Here is a 17484-nt window from a genome sequence, read left to right on the forward strand (position 1 = left end):
CAATTATCACATCCAACGCGAATCGAATGGATGGATTGATCCATTTTCATCATCTTTCGGTCCATCGGCTCTAGTTTTTCCAGAACCGCCACTAAGTTCTCATTGCCTCCTTCCATACTTCCCTTGCGTCTTGAAACATCTTCTCATGGGTTATGATATTTGCGTGAATGTTTAGCGAATTCTTCAATCAACTCCTTAATCGTATTCGGCTCTTTATTTGTCATTGGTCCTTGAGAGTCAAGGAGTTCTCCTTTTGTAACGTTCACCCCATCGTAAAAGATGGACACTTCTTGTTGCACATTGATATTGTGTTGGGGGCAATTCCAAAGCATACCTTTATACCTTTCCCAAGCTTCAAACAAAGACTCGCCATCATTTTGTTGGAAGTTTGCTATCTTATTTTTTAGCTTGGTTATATTTGAAGGTAAGCTAAATTTTTCAATAAAATCATCATATAGATTCGTCCAAGTTGTGATAGTGCCCAGTGCAAGTGACTTTAGCCAGATTTTAGTCGCTCCTGTAAATGTTACTAGTAGCATTCCAAGTAACATTGCTTCTTTCACAACATTAGGAACATTAAAGTAATTTGCAATGTTGTTAAATTCATATATGTGCCTAAACGCGTCTTTGTGGTCTTTTTTGGAAAACGGGATGTCCTTGAGCATCATGAGAATGTGTCCCTTGAGCTCAAAGTTGTTTTCAACTGGCATTTCTGGTGGAGCAAGACCTGGCCAATTGTTAATGCACACCCTTTTATTGTGCTGCCCCATAGTCATTCATGTGATATCCTCCATCTCGTCTAGTTCACTTTTGGTGTCTTCTTCTAAATCGTGTTCGGTTTTTGTTTCTGGTTCGGCTCCAATTCCCTTCTCATCTGGAGTTTTTTCAAACTTGTCAGTTTGAAATATGTTACTTTATTCGCCCGCCGTTTTGTCTTTCTTCTGGTGAAATATAGATTTGGGACCTCAAGCGGTGGCACAATTGGATACTTTAAGCCTCGGGACATATATTATTGAAACAAAAACAGAAAATGAATGCGTAAAACTACTAAAAACAAGTAAACACAAAGTTGTTCATACATTGTCCATGGCATAGCCAAGAATGACCACGGCCTAGTGGATTGTAAAACAGAAAAAATATTAAATATGAAAAATAGAACAATAATTTAACTTTGTATGCAATAAGTTCCACACAAAAGATCGATAACTATTAGCAAAATAAAATCAACTAATTAATGAAACTGTTCCCTAGCCAAAAACTTGATACGTAATTTATATACAAGTTTTTAATTTATAAACAAACTATCTAAACTAGAGAAATGTGATACACAGTGTACCTAATCATCACTTAGTAATATAGCAAGAAAGTAGGTTTTCGAACACAAGGAAAACGGGAATGATTAAAAGTTAATTTATCTACTAAAGTTAACTAGTTTTAAAAGCAATTAAATATGGGTTTTTCTCTGGTTTTACAAGTACAGCTTAATTAAAAACAATTACCACCAAAAATGATTAAACTAACAAAAACAATCCAAATTAGGGTTTAAAGCAAGATATTAAAGAGACTTTAATTTAGATACGATTCACACTTCTCCTATGGTTGATTTCTTGGAAAGTGCAATGGATTAAGTTATTGTTGCTTATTGATTCCTAAGTTGATTAGACTTTATGATCAAAAGAATAATACTTTAGTAAAACTAATTCATTCATTCATTGATCAGGTATATAAATAAATAAGAATACTAGTATTAATTTAAAGTTGTGCTAGGCTTGAACTAATGATTGACATTAATGGATAATAACATCAATTCAATACATAAATGATCATCACATATTAGCATCCAAATTAATTTACCCACTTTTCAATTTCACCCTAGGTTTATAATGAAAACACTAGTCCTATAGCTTTGATGATCACAAATTCATAACATTAAAGTTTACCAAATAAGAATGATAATCTAATTCAGAAAAACTCAGCCGTAAATATAAAAGTAGCTATCATTAACACAAAAGGGTGTTTAACAACCTATCATACACAAATAAGCAACAAGCAACAATCCAATATCCAATAAATGAACACATAGTCATAATGATCCTTTACTCTAAACAAAAGTTAGGGTTTTTATCCCATAATTACTGGAAACAAACACTCAAAATCGAAGTTTACTCTAGAACACATAATGAAGAACAAAGTAAAACTAAATTTTAGAAGTATTATTTCCTTAATTCTCTTCAAAAACTAAACTTCATTCGAAATCAAATCTCCTTCTGTCTTCCAGTACGTCTCTGGCCTCCAAAAGTCGATAATAACTTGAAGCATAAGGTAGGGTTAGGATACTAGACTATATATTTATAGTTTCCTAAATCTAATCCCCACGTTGTAGCCAAAGCCTCCACGACATGGCGGCCATTTTTCATGTGTGTTCCTCAAGTTTGTAAGAAGATTTCAAAAATTCTTTTCTCCATGGTGTGGCTAAGCTCTCGACGTTGTGGTCTTTAGATTCCTTAAGCATTCTGACTTATGTTGACCGGGCGCGTTTTTTCCTACTTCCAACTCCACATTTTGCTTCCTTTTAATCCCAAGCATGGCTTCGCTGCTACAAAAAACTATTTAAACATATTAAGTACCTTTTGTCCTAAAATAAGCATATTTGTAACTACAAATATTAAGATAAATGCTTGAAATATATTACTAATTATGCACATATCACCTTCCACTACTAAAAATGTCTTATTCTAATGTTTTGGTCAAAAATTGATTTATTAACTTTGTAACAAAATTAGTACGTGTATTGTGATGTTTTATTAGAAGATTTTAAGGAAGCAAATTGTAAATTGGTAAAGATCTTGAAGTATGCCGAAGATCTTGAATGGAGTCAAGATCTTGAGAATAAAAGTGTAATGTTTATATTTGTTATAAATAGTGTAAATAAAAAAGTGTTTGAAATATTAATTTAAACCAAGATATAAATAGGTGCATGCTTAGAATATGGACAAAACAATGTTAAAGTTGGAAAAAGAATGTTAATAAAGGTTCCAAGATGTTTAAAAAGGTCAAGAGATATTGAAGAATATCCTATAACTATAATCAAGCAATCAAGATGCATGCCACTAAGTGAATGCTTGGAAAAACATGTACAAGTATTGAAATAAATCAAACAACAATGTAGAACTAATAATGAGTGCAAGGACATAAGCTATACGAGTAAAATACTTAATCATTTTGGACCTCTAAAATAAAACATCGGGAGGTGATATTGTGATACTACCTTAGAACTTTTATTAGTGAAAAATGCAATTACAAGTGCAAGTTGATCGAGTGGAAAGTGACTAAGTGTTCCTAAGATCTTATAGAGTATGTGATCAAGAACATGTGTGTGATCTCATCAACTTGTCTTATTATACAAAGGTAAGATAACAAACTAACCTATAAATTTCTATCTTCTCTTATTCTTGCTTAACTAGTTTTTTTTGGGTAGACTAAACTTCTTTTCTCACTTACCTCGTGCTTCATTGATGTGGTCCATTTTTCATTTTTTTGTGAGATAAATTTTTTGTCCTGCATAAATTAACATAATACGGTAGCAATCCCAAGATGTTGTCTTGTTAAATTTCTTGGGCAATTCAAGATCTTAGTATAGGTTCACAATGTTAAACATAAAAAAAGTAAAAATATCACTCATAAATCTAATGGCAATCGCTATTAGAAATGACCAATATTGACAAAAAAAATCCATTGCATAAAAAGACATGAGTAATACATTATCAATGAATCATCCAACAGATTTCCAAAAAAAATATCTCGTAGAGTAATTATCAACGTGTTTCTGGAATATTTTAGGTTTTATTATATATGATAGATTAACATCTAACTGTAGGTTTGACTATCTTATACAATTTACTGATGAATACCACATTTGAGTATTTCCAATAGAACTATTTAGTGATAGTTTTTATCAGTATATTTCAGTTTTCCTATTTATTATGGAATTCCAACAAATCCATTTAGCAACGGTTCTCTGGTGATAGTATGTTCTCTCAGTAAAATTGTCGTTAAAAAAATACACCTAAATTTTTTTCCAATGCAAAATTAGTTTTAAGAAATGTCAAAAACACAAATATAATATTAGATAAGCTCAATAAATGTCTTAATAAAAAATATAAAAACTGATGTATATGGTGGATTACCATGAGGCTTATATATCGTTATCATTATATACTTATAAAGCTAGCATTTTTCCATTCACCACATTCATTTGAAACTTCGATATATTTTTCCTTTCACCACATTCATTTAAAACTCCCATGACTTTTCAATTTCTTTCTAAAAATAATTATAATTTTTTTAATTTGGTTAAATAAATATCAAATCTAAAGTATAATCATACATAAACTAAATTTCAATATTAAAATAATATATTTACTTCTACTTATAAAGTTATGTTTTTTTTTTATTTTTAACATATAATACTTAATTATTAGTTTTAATACATTGTTGAATGTAAATCATTATCATTTTAAAGATACAATTTTGGAACAATTTGTATAAAATAATTAAGTTATTAATTTAAATATATAACATTACAGTGTAAACTTAAATACAAATTTTACTTTAACTTAAACAGCCCAAAAAATATTTTGTAAATAGTTAAAAGTGATAAATTGTAGTGTTTTTCTAATAATGATTATAAGTTGGTTAATAAAGTTAAATAAATATCAAACCTAAAGTGTCATCATAAATAAACTAAATTTCAATTTTAAAATAATATATTTACTTCTACGTATAAAGTTATGTCTTTAACGTTGAACATATTATACTTAATTTATTAGATTTAATATGTTGTTATATGTAAACCATTATCAGTTTAAAACTACAACTTTTGAACAGTTTGGACAAAATAGTTAAATTGTTAACTTAAATATAATATTATAATGTCGACATAAATATAAATTTCAGTTCCACTTAAAACAACCAAAGAATATTTTGTAAATAGTTAAAAATAATAAAGTGTAGTGATAAATACAAAAACTAAATTGTAATCTCAATTTAACTAAAATATTTCCTAAAGATATTTTTATAAACATTAAAAGTTTTCAAAGAAGTAGCTTAAAATAACTTACAATAACAATAGTTAAAAATAACTCTATATAAATGATTATATTGTTACCGTTAAAATAAAAAATAATGTTTGATTTTCCTAATTAATTATAATGATAGAAATTAAAACATTAAGCAAATAAATTTTAAAAAATTAATTAACAATAACAACAACTATAAATAACATTAAAACATATATTATATTTAATTTTATTCATGTGTAACTCGCGAGTAGAAGTCATTCAAATGATTGAGATTATGAAGTTATAATAGATGTATATATTATCATATATTCAAAATAATCAATATATTATATCAATTTAGTATACAAACTATTATTTCAAATTTAACAACGTTATTCTTATATTAAAAAAAACATATATTTATAAAGACTTCAACTACATAGAAGTTTCTGCGCAACGCGCAGACATTCGCCTAGTTCATCTTATAAAACCCTCCATTTTTCTTGCATCTCTCCCCTTTGCTTTCCGGTCCAACTCCGTTTGAGATTTTAAATATTCTCGTGCATTTTTTTTCCATATCCATTTTGGTTCGCAAGTCTCATACCAAAAAAATGTTAAAACAAGTATATATAATTACTAATTACTAAATAAAGAATATATATATATATATATATATATATATATATATATATATATATAAAAGAAACTAAATATTAGTAGCTTGTATCACCTATAGAAACATGCATTATTTTTTGATCTATCCTATTAATGTACTTCACTTTGTTTTTTAAGGAATATCCTTACATTTTTTAATTATCCACGAAGAGAAACATACTCAAATTCTTTAACCATAATAAAAAGAGGGAAAATGACTTAGGAGGGTAACTAACTCTTATCCGTGTTCACATATTGGCAACTTTTTTTTTGTACATAATAAAGCAACTAACTTATTTTAACTGTTTAAATTACACCAATATTACCGGCTAATACCTGTTTTAACTGGTAACTCAAAGGGAAAGTAACTTAGGAGGGTAACTATCTCTTATCTGTATTCACATATTGGCAACTTCTTATTTTTTGTACATAAGAAAACAACTAACTTGTTTTAACTGTGTAACATCCCAAAAATCATGACCAAAAATTTTGTTTTTAATTTAATACTAAAACCATAATTGTCAAACGATTAATTTAATACTCCGGCATCGGGCCCCGCCCGGCATCAGACCCCACCTGACATGGAGCCCCGCTTGGCATACAGATTTGTCTCTCTTAGGCCATGCATGTCTCTGGGCCTCGCCTGCTAAACACATACAATCATATAACATGCTAACACATAAAGAAACATACTCTACTGTATCAATGTCCTAAAAAACGTACTCTGCTAATAATGAGATACAGAACTTTCTCTGTACTTAGCTAGTTCCAGCCAGGGCTTCAACAGTGTCAGGTGAGTCTCCTCACCGTGTGAATGGGTCTAAGGCCACAATGCCAGCCCATGTAGTCTATGAGTAGGAAGACCCGGCGGTTAGCCCTAGGCATTGTATGCTAGTATGTTATTCTTGTGACAACCCAAATTTTATTCCGTTACATAATCCCGTTTTCACTAACGGAATTCGTCGCTTTATAAAAAGTCCCGTAATATTTGGAGTCGTCAATAAATAAATATCTATTTATTTATATTTCATGTCATTATTATTTTAGTATAAGTAAATATAACTTGTTAATGTTAATCCCGTTAAACAACATAAAGTTATATTACTTTTCAACCACTTCACCCGGGTAAAAAGTTTAAACCCCGTTAAACTTGAGCATCGGGTAGTCGTGTACCGGGTGCAATACCCGAGGCATATTTAAGGAAAGTGGATACCACTTTGCACCCTTTTATCACCCCAAACATACTCTCTCTCACTACTTTCTCTCTCGAGACCCGATTTCGACTCCAAAACCGTGATTTCCGACTTCCAAACGTAAGGATTTCCTCCCTAACTTGTTCTAAAATTGCATCCAAGTGTTTATAGATGGAAAATCATATGATTGAGGGGTAAACAAGGAGTTTACGGCCTAAGAATCTCCTTAGGCCGTAAACACCCTAAAACATGGCCAAAGTCCAACTTTTCCTTCCTTTAGGCTTGTATGCTAATTAGGGAATTTACCTAAGAGATTTTGGACATCAAAACACAAGTTTTTAAGGCATAAAATAGGGTTTACGGCCCAAGCACATGCTTAGGCCGTAAACACCCTTTTTCCATGAAAAAGTGCCCCAAAAACTCATCCAATGCATGTTAGACTTGATATATGAATTTAGGAAATGCCATTTCGAGTTTAGGGCCATCAAACATCACATTTTAGGGGGTAATTTAGAGCTTACGACCCAAGCACGAGCTAGGACCGTAAACTCCCCCAAACAACACCAAATGAAGGTTTAAACCCCCAAATTTGCCCTAGACATTCAATAGAAATCAATGGAAATGGAATAAGGGCCTTAACATCAAGGAATGGGGAGTAAACAAGAGTTCATGGCCAAGCCATGAGGCTTACGGACATAAACTCCCAAGGAGTGGCCTTTGGGCCGTAAACTCCAAGGGAGTAGACTCATGAGCCCCTTGTTACCCCCTTTGGCTTTGTAAAATGCCCTAGAACCACCACCTCATGCATATGAGACTAGATAGCATTCAAAAATACCCCTCCCATGATTTTACGGCCGTAAACTCATGGGGGATAAGGCCTCCCAACCGTAAACTCACTTAGGGTGGGTTTTAGGAGAGTAAACTCCAATGTGAGGTCATACACTCCTTCCCTACAACTCATTGACCTTTTAACACTCAACCATAAGGCCTTTAATCAAGCTTGAATGTTTAAATGCTTTAAATAGAATGTAAGTGACTAATTTCTTGTGAAACATTTATCCCACATGTTAATAGGGTCTTAAAGTGTGTACAAGTCCTTAATTGACACCAAACGCTCAACCGACACTTTCACCCGATTTACCCGATTTACTCGATTTCAGGTGAGTTCATACCCCTTTAATGAACCTTTTAAATGTTTTTATATGTTTTAGGGGGGGATACAAGTCAAATATACATGTTCATGAAGATTAGTCACAGGTGATGCACTACTCGTAGTTCAAATCACATGTGATTTATCACTATGCCTTATAAAAGAACTTTGCGTTTTCGAAACTACTTTGGATAAATAAACTATTTTCTAAATGTTTTCTTTGGACAAGATTTTTATTAAATAAATTTTCTTATAAAATGTAACCACACTAATATATTTATATAAGTAAGACCTGAAGGACTTAGGACCGATAGCTCGCCTTATTTCCTGTTCTTGTTTGATTGTGGACTTAGGGTAGTTGTTATCCGTCCGACTGTCGTTGATTTCTTAGTTATATATCATGTATATTGGTGTTGGATACAAGAGTTTTCTTTTCATTCGATGCCTATACTACTTAATTGCCAAGAACCATACACACTGAGTTAACTATAATAGGTATAGTTAAGGCCACTACTACTCGTTACTGCTACTACTTTACATACTATAATACATACTATTACGAGACGATACACGAATAGGAGAACACACTACGAGCTATATAAAAGACTACTACACTATAATACTAGAGAAAGCACTAATCAGGAAGATAACACACTAACTCACTACAAGATACTTTACTCGCTACATACTATGCCCAGAGTTTTCCGATAGGAAGATGACGCTACATGTATAGACCTATACGGGGCAAACACTGTTACATCCTGACTGTTAACTTCAGTCCGAGTCGTGCAAGCCCAGGGATGACACTATTTCACTACACTTTGCATGACCGGGAAGGTCATGGGGTCCTCTATTACTCACACTATCAGTCGCATACAAGGAATACACTATATCCACACTAAAATACTAAAAATAAAGTATAAGTTAATATCCCGAAGTAAATAAGTATCTATTACTAATGGGAGTTTGCATCACTATTACCGACGTCATTCATAACCTTTTCTTATTTACACTACGTATTGGTAAATTACTAATATACTCTTTCAATAAATAGTTGTCATCAATGAAACTTACTTGCAACTTGAAGATTTTCACTCACGATGTATTTTCTGGAATATATAGGATTTTGTAGGGCTTTTCTACTACTTTCAAACTGTAAATCACAGCTTTACACACTATATGTTCTAATTCATTTTATACAAAAACTCACACTAAACTCTTATGAACTCACCAGCTTTTTGCTGATACTCGTTTTCAAAATAATTTGTATCCTCAGGTCAAAAATAGACAGGTACAGGTGCAACATTTCGGAGAAGGTGGAGCATACAAGATCCATCTCTTATTTTTGTGTTACTTTTGGTGTTTGTTGAACATTACATAACACACTTGTAATTAAACTCACTATGTAAATGAAATGGTTGTATGTTTCTTGTTTTTACTATTATGCAATTCTGATGATACTGTACATGACGTCCTCCACCCCGAAACGTATTCCGTCGTTATTAGTTTTGGGGTGTGACAGATTGGTATCCGAGCATTGTTTATAGTGAATCAAGTATATCAACCTATAAAAGGTATACGAACTATAAACACTTCGGGACTAAAACACTCTGACCAATAATATAAACTGTTAAGTATTTAAAAGATTTAACTATGTATATATATACACACACCTCTATAAAACACAGAAGTCAGTATCACACTAGAATAGAAAAAAAGTATTAAGATTGTTGGATAACATAATTGGGCTTAGAGACATATAGTCACATTTGGGGGATGTAGCCTGATCAACTACGTTTTTCCTGGGAGTGACTAGCATGTGCCTAAGTTTGGTTGTGGTGTTGCAACAAGTTTAAAACTTACCAATACTACCACAATAACGTTAGCATAAGAATACTATAGGAGTATTCTGTACCTCTAAAACATACATATGTGAGAACTAAAAAGGGTCGTTACTGGTAGGACAATAGTTGCTAAGTGGATACACCACGATTACATGTGACTAGGGCGCTATAGACTCAGAATCTGTGGCCTTTGCTTCATTTCCTGTTCTTGTTTGATTGGGGATCTGAAGTTAGGGTTGCTTATTCGAAGAACTATCTTGCTTCGGTTGCATGTAATTGGTATGCACTACGCAAGTATTGGATCGACTGATAACGATTCATCTTATAAATATTGTAAACTAGTGCGTCTATCAACCTTTCTATTCCCCTTTCTCGCGTAGATAGCATGGCTGGCTTCCACCATCCCGGTGATCCGTACTATCCAAACCAGGGCAATGGAGGATGGATAGCTCATGACGATTCAGATGATGATCACCCGATCCCTTTGGATGATCATCATGCTGAAGGCTTCTCGGATAGCTCCAGCTCCGAATCAGAAGTTAACAACCTACCTCCTGAAGCTCCGAACCCCAACCCTCACCCGGCATTTCAGGGACCCACTCCTATGTGGGCCATATCCGTGCACCGATGGAGCGAGGAGCAGGGCCAGCCTTTACCTTTCAATGGAGACCGAAGCTTCTACAACATAAGCGAAGGAGGATCAGCGGACCGAGTTCTGCCCATCATGGTCCGAAGGGTTGCCAGGAATGTCGAGCAGGGTCAAGCAGCCATCGGTCGAGTTGTAGAAGTGGATGCCAACTCAAATCTCAACACTGTTCGCATCCGCCAACTTGAAGAAACCATGGACAAGACAAGGAGGACCAACGAGGCTCTGCAGCACCATCTAGCTGCATCCCGAGCCGAAGTTAGGGAACTCCGAGAACGACAATGGGCTCATGAACGACACCTACAAGAATTTATGCGTCAGCTAGCGGATTTGAGGATTCGCCCAACAAGTAACCGTCGCCAGTAGAAGACGTCTAGTTACCTCACTCTTTTGTTTAAAGGACTAGCCTTCCCTCTCTATGTTTCGTAGATCACTTGTCTGTAAATATTCCTAGCTTAAAAGTACTCTAAGTAGGCCTCTAGACTGCCAACATTTTCCATATGGTTTGATGTAAGACCTACTGATAGGTCACTTTTCACGAACTTGTATTACATCATTAATACCAGTAAATTGGCAGTTAACTACTCTATTACTATGACTCTCATTCTGATCCTTGGATTATGTTGATTTAATCCATGAGACACTCTATTCATATTCGCAATAGACTCTTACTATTGCTATCATTTCTATGATCTTTCAGTGAAAGATGCCTCCACGAAAGCGTCCAAACAGAGGAAGACCGAAAACTCAAACCCCTCCTCCGCCACCTCCTCCTCCGTAGTTCGATCCAGTGCTGTTCCAAACGGCTGTGACTACAGCTGTGACAGCAGCCATGGCTCAAATGAACTCTGGTGATGCGAGCGGTGGCAACTCTAGAGTTGGTGAAGTCCATCAAAGAGTGCATGGATGCACTTATAAGGACTTCATGAACTGTAAACCTACCTTCTTCGATGGTACTGGAGGAATTTTGGCATTATCCCAATGGTTCGAAAGAACCGAAGCTGTATTTGAAATGTGCTCTTGCCCCGAAGAGAGCAAAATCAAGTTCGCTACCACCACCCTCACTAACAGGGCCCTGACATGGTGGAACGGCCATGTCAGTGCACTCTCCTTGGTAACAAGCAATGCCATGGGCTGGGACACTCTAAAAGATCTCATGAGAAAGGAGTACTGCCCTAGGGGCGAAATCCAAAAACTTGAGGAGGAACTTTGGAACCTCAAGATGGTAGGGACCGACATAATGGCTTACACGGCCAGGTTCTGCGACTTAGCGGATATGTGTCCCAACATGATCCCATCCAAAAGCAAGAAGATTGAACGATACATCTGGGGTTTAATGCCCCTATATCGAGGAAATGTTCTAGCCTCACGCCCTACCACCTTCGACAGCGCCAAGGAATTGGCCCAGAGTCTGATCAACCATGAAGTCTCTTCCACTCCAGCAACAGCAACCAGAACTACCACTCCACCACCCGATTCATCTGACAGAAAGAGGAAGCGATGGGATAATAAGAAAGGCAAGAAAACTCAAACCTCCTCCAAGGACCAGTAAATTGTGGCGGTCCATGCTGTCACTACTCCAGCCACTCCTGCACCACCAAAAGCTTATAGTGGGAATCTGCCCAAATGTCCAAAGTGTCCTTACCACCACAACGGCCCCTGCCGTGAATTGTAGTGTTCCAACTGCGGTCGGAAGGGCCATACTGTGCGATTCTGCAGGGCCCCTCCCAAACCTATTTCGCAAGTCCCCGGTTCGGGAGTGACCCCGACGTGTTACGGCTGCAGTGAAGCTGGTCACTTCAAAAAACTGTCCGAAGGCTACGAGTGCTGGGGGAACCGGAAGACTACTCGCTATTGGTCACAATGAAGTGGTGGCGGATCCCACAGTAGTCACGAGTACGTTTCTTCTCAACAATTCTTATGCCTGTGCCTTATTCGATAGTGGTGTAGAAAGAAGCTTCGTAAACCAAAACTTTAAACACTTACTCAAGCAATACCCTCAACCACTAAAAGAAACATTCGTCGTAGAAATGGCTAACGGGAAGACCGAAAGCTCTAATGAAATCTACATAGGTTGTGCCCTCACGTTAGACGATCACTCATTCCCAATCGATCTCATACCAGTCTCTATCAAGAGTTTCGATGTGATTGTCGGTATGGACTGGTTGAGTCTTCATCGTGCCGATATCCTATGCTTCGACAAAGCCATTCGCCTGAATCTTCCGAACCACGAAACTCTATTGATCTATGGAGATAAACCTGGTACAAGCCTTCGCATCATCTCTAGTATCCAGGCTCAGAAATACTTGCATAAGGAATATCGCGCCTTTCTTGATCACGTTGTCGACACTCGCCAGAAAGCGAAAGATCCGAAGGACATCCCCGTTGTATGCGATTTCTCCGATGTCTTTCCGGAGGACCTTCCAGGTCTGCCTCCCAAACGTCAGGTTGAGTTTAGAATCGACCTAGTTCTAGGAGCTACCCCCATAGCTAAGTTGCCCTATCGTTTAGCGCCTGCCGAGATGCAAGAACTATCCGGTCAACTTAACGAGCTGCTCAGCAAGGGCTTTATAAGACCGAGCTTCTCACCTTGGGGAGCTCTGGTCTTGTTCGTAAAGAAGAAGGACGGATCGTTCTGTATGTGCATCGACTATAGGGAACTCAACAAACTCATGATCAAAAATCGCTACCCTCTCCCTCGTATCGACGACCTATTCGACCAACTACAAGGAGCAAGTTACTTATCCAAGATTGATCTTCGATCCGGGTATCACCAGTTACGGGTGCTTGAGGAAGATGTTTTGAAGACAGCTTTCCAAACCCGTTACGGGCACTTCGAGTTCGTAGTGATGCCCTTTGGAGTGACTAACGCTCCCGCAGTATTCATGGACTTGATGAATAGGGTATGTCGTCGATATCTAGATCAATTCGTCATCGTCTTTATTGATGATATACTCGTCTACTCTCGGAGCGAGGAAGAACACAAGGATCACCTGCGACGAGTCCTGTAAACACTGCGATCAGTGAAGTTATATGCGAAGTTCTCTAAGTGCGAGTTTTGGATCCGAAGAGTTGAGTTCTTAGGACACGTGGTTAGTGAAGAAGGAATCCACGTGGATCCCTCCAAAATCAAAGCTATTGAGAACGGGTCAGCACCGAAGACGCCAACAGAGATTCGTCAATTTCTAGGCCTCGCTGGCTACTACCGCAGATTCATCCAAAACTTCTCTTGGATTGCGAAACCTCTCACCATGTTGACACAGAAGGGCGTATCATTCGACTGGGAAGAGAAACAGGAGAAGGCATTCCAAACCCTGAAGCGAGCCCTATGCACCGCACCAGTATTATCCCTCCCCGAAGGAACAGAAGATTTCGTGGTATACTGCGACGCATCGAATTAGGGACTCGGTTCTGTCTTGATGCAATGAGGTAAAGTCATTGCTTATGCCTCAAGACAGCTAAAGACACATGAGGTGAACTACACTACTCACGACCTCGAACTAGGAGCGGTCGTCTTCGCACTAAAAATCTGGAGACACTACTTGTATGGAACGAAGAGCGTAGTGTATACTGACCATAAAAGCCTCCAAAACTTACTAAACCAGAAAGAGCTCAACATGAGACAACGCCGATGAGTCGAGCTACTCAACGATTACGACTGCGAAATTCGATATCACCCGGGGAAAGCCAACGTGGTAGCAGACGCCCTGAGTAGGAAAGAGTATTCTGGTCGAAGAACCAAGTCATTAACAATGACTATCCATTCGCATCTATCCGCACAGATCAGGGAGGCTCAGCTTGAAGCCTTAAGGCCTGAGAATGTGACGGGAGAATCCTTGCGCGGAATGGATAAAAGTTTAGAGGTCAAGGGTGACGGAGTTTACTACCTCATGGACCGAATCTAGACTCCGCGCCACCGAGGTTTCAGAGAGGTAGTCACGAAGGAAGCGCACAACACTCGATACTCCGTCCACCCAGGTTCAGATAAGATGTATCTGGATCTCAAAAAGCTATACTGGTGGCCTAACATGAAAGCGGAGATTGCTACCTTCGTGAGTAAGTGCCTTACTTGCGCGAAGGTCAAGGTCGAATATCAAAAGCCATTGGGACTCCTCCAACAATCGGAGATACCGGAATGGAAGTGGGAGCGGATTACAATGGACTTTATAACCAAGCTGCCCAAGACAACGGGTGGGCTGGATACCATTTGGGTCATCGTCGACAGATTGACCAAGTCTGCACACTTCCTACCCATCAAGGAAACGGACAAGATGGAGAAGCTCACAAGAACATACCTTAAGGAAATAGTACGGCTGCATGGCGTCCCTATATCTATTATCTCAGACAGAGATAGTAGGTTTACCTCGAGATTTTGGCAATCACTACAAAAGGCACTAGGGACGAGGCTGGACATGAGTATAGCCTACCATCCACAGACTGACGGACAAAGTGAGAGGACGATCCAAACTTTAGAAGACATGATGCGAGCTTGTGTGATCGACTTCGGTAAATCTTGGGATACACACTTACCCTTTGTGGAGTTTTCCTACAATAATAGTTATCATACGAGCATCAAGGCGGCTCCATTCGAAGCCCTCTATGGCCGGAAGTGCAGATCCCTCTGTGCTGGGCTGAGGTGGGTGACACTCAGTTAGCTAAAGGACGAGTTCCTGACAGCGCTCTCACTGGTCCGGAGATCATTCATGAAATGACCGAGAAGATTGTACAGATTCGTGAACGATTAAAAGCCGCTACGGATCGACAGAAAAGCTACGCCGACAAACGAAGAAAACCCTTGGAATTCTAAGTGGGACACCGAGTCCTTTTGAAGGTCTCGCCCTAGAAGGGCACGATACGCTTCGGAAAGCGTGGAAAGCTGAACCCAAGGTACATAGGGCCTTTCGAGATTCTGGCTAGAATCGGCCCCGTAGCTTACAAACTCAACCTACCCCACGAGCTAAGTAACATACATCCTACCTTCCACGTCTCAAACTTGAAGAAATGCTTGTCCGGCGAGACTCTCGTGATTCCCCTTGACGAGATCGAGGTCAATGAGAACCTCAACTTCGTGGAAGATCCTGCGGAGATTAAGGATCGGGAAGTAAAGCGAACAAAACAAAGCCACATCCCAATTGTGAAGGTTCGGTGCAACGCCAAGCGGGGACCGGAATTCACTTGGGAGCGCGAGGATCAAATGAAACTCAAATAACCCCATCTTTTCGCATAGTAGTTCTGTAATGACTTTCTGTATGAATTCTAAATTTTGGGACGAAATTCCCCTAATTGGGGATGATGTGACAACCCAAATTTTATTCCGTTACATAATCCCGTTTTCACTAACAGAATTCGTCGCTTTATAAAAAGTTCCGTAATATTTGGAGTCGTTAATAAATAAATATATAGTTATTTATATTTCATGTCATTATTATTTTAGTATAAGTAAATATAACTTGTTAATGTTAATCCCGATAAACAACATAAAGTTATATTACTTTTCAACCACTTCACCCGGGTAAAAAGTTTAACCCCCGTTAAACTTGAGCATCGGGTAGTCGTGTACCGAGTGCAATACCCGAGGCATATTTAAGGAAAGTGGATACCACTTTGCACCCTTTTATCACCCCAAACATACTCTCTCTCACTACTTTCTCTCTCTAGACCCGATTTCGACTCCAAAACCGCGATTTCCGGCTTCCAAACGTAAGGATTTCCTCCCAAACTTGTTCTAAACTTGCATCAAAGTGTTTATAGCTGGAAAATCATATGATTGAGGGGTAAACAAGGAGTTTACGGCCTAAGAAGCTCCTTAGGCCGTAAACACCCCAAAACAGGGCCAAAGACCAACTTTTCCTTCCTTTAGGCTTGTATGCTAATTAGGGAATTTACCTAAGAGAGTTTGGACATCAAAACACAAGTTTTTAAGGCATAAAATAGGGTTTACGGCCCAAGCACATGCTTAGGCCGTAAACACCCTTTTTCCATGAAAAAGTGCCCCAAAAACTCATCCAATGCATGTTACACTTGAGATATGAATTTAGGAAATGCCATTTCGAGTTTAGGGCCATCAAACATCACATTTTAGGGGGTAATTTAGAGCTTACGGCCCAAGCACAAGCTAGGACCGTAAACTCCCCCAAACAACACCAAATGAAGGTTTAAACCCCCAAATTTGCCCTAGACATTCACTAGAAATCAATGGAAATGGAATAAGGGCCTTAACATCAAGGAATGGGGAGTAAACAAGAGTTCACGGAGTGGCCTTTGGGCCGTAAACTCCCAAGGAGTGGCATTTGGGCCGTAAACTCCAAGGGAGTAAACTCATGAGCCCCTTGTTACCCCCTTTGGCTTTGTAAAATGCCCTAGAACCACCACCTCATGCATATAAGACTAGATAGCATTCAAAAATACCCCTCCCATGATTTTACGGCCGTAAACTCATGGGGGATAAGGCCTCCCAAGCGTAAACTCACTTAGGGTGGGTTTTAGGAGAGTAAACTCCAATGTGAGGTCATACACTCCTTCCCTACAACTCATTGACCTTCTAACACTCAACCATAAGGCCTTTAATCAAGATTGAATGTTTAAATGCTTTAAATAGAATGTAAATCACTAATTTCTTGTGAAACATTTATCCCACATGTTAATAGGGTCTTAAAGTATGTACAAGTCCTTAATTGACACCAAACGCTCAACCGACACTTTCACCCGATTTACCCGATTTACTCGATTTCAAGTGAGTTCATACCCCTTTAATGAACCTTTTAAATGTTTTTATATGTTTTAGGGGGGGGGATACAAGTCAAATATATATGTTCATGAAGATTAATCACAGGTGATTCACTACTCGTAGTTCAAATCACATGTGATTTATCACTATGCCTTATAAAAGAACTTTGCGTTTTCGAAACTACTTTGGATAAATAAACTATTTTCTAAA

General features: G+C 37.7%; 1 non-coding gene across 1 annotated transcript; it reads left to right on the forward strand.

Annotated features, from left to right (window-relative positions):
- The first annotated feature begins 303 nt into the window (after positions 1-303).
- LOC145080751 (small nucleolar RNA R71) lies at positions 304-410 on the forward strand. Its single transcript, XR_013695338.1, has one exon. It is a non-coding gene; the product is annotated as a small nucleolar RNA R71 (small nucleolar RNA).
- The last annotated feature ends 17074 nt before the right edge of the window (positions 411-17484 follow it).

The sequence above is a fragment of the Lactuca serriola genome, chromosome 1, assembly GCF_051521515.1.
Source record: "Lactuca serriola cultivar US96UC23 chromosome 1, Lser_US96UC23_V15, whole genome shotgun sequence".
Taxonomy (NCBI): domain Eukaryota; kingdom Viridiplantae; phylum Streptophyta; class Magnoliopsida; order Asterales; family Asteraceae; genus Lactuca; species Lactuca serriola.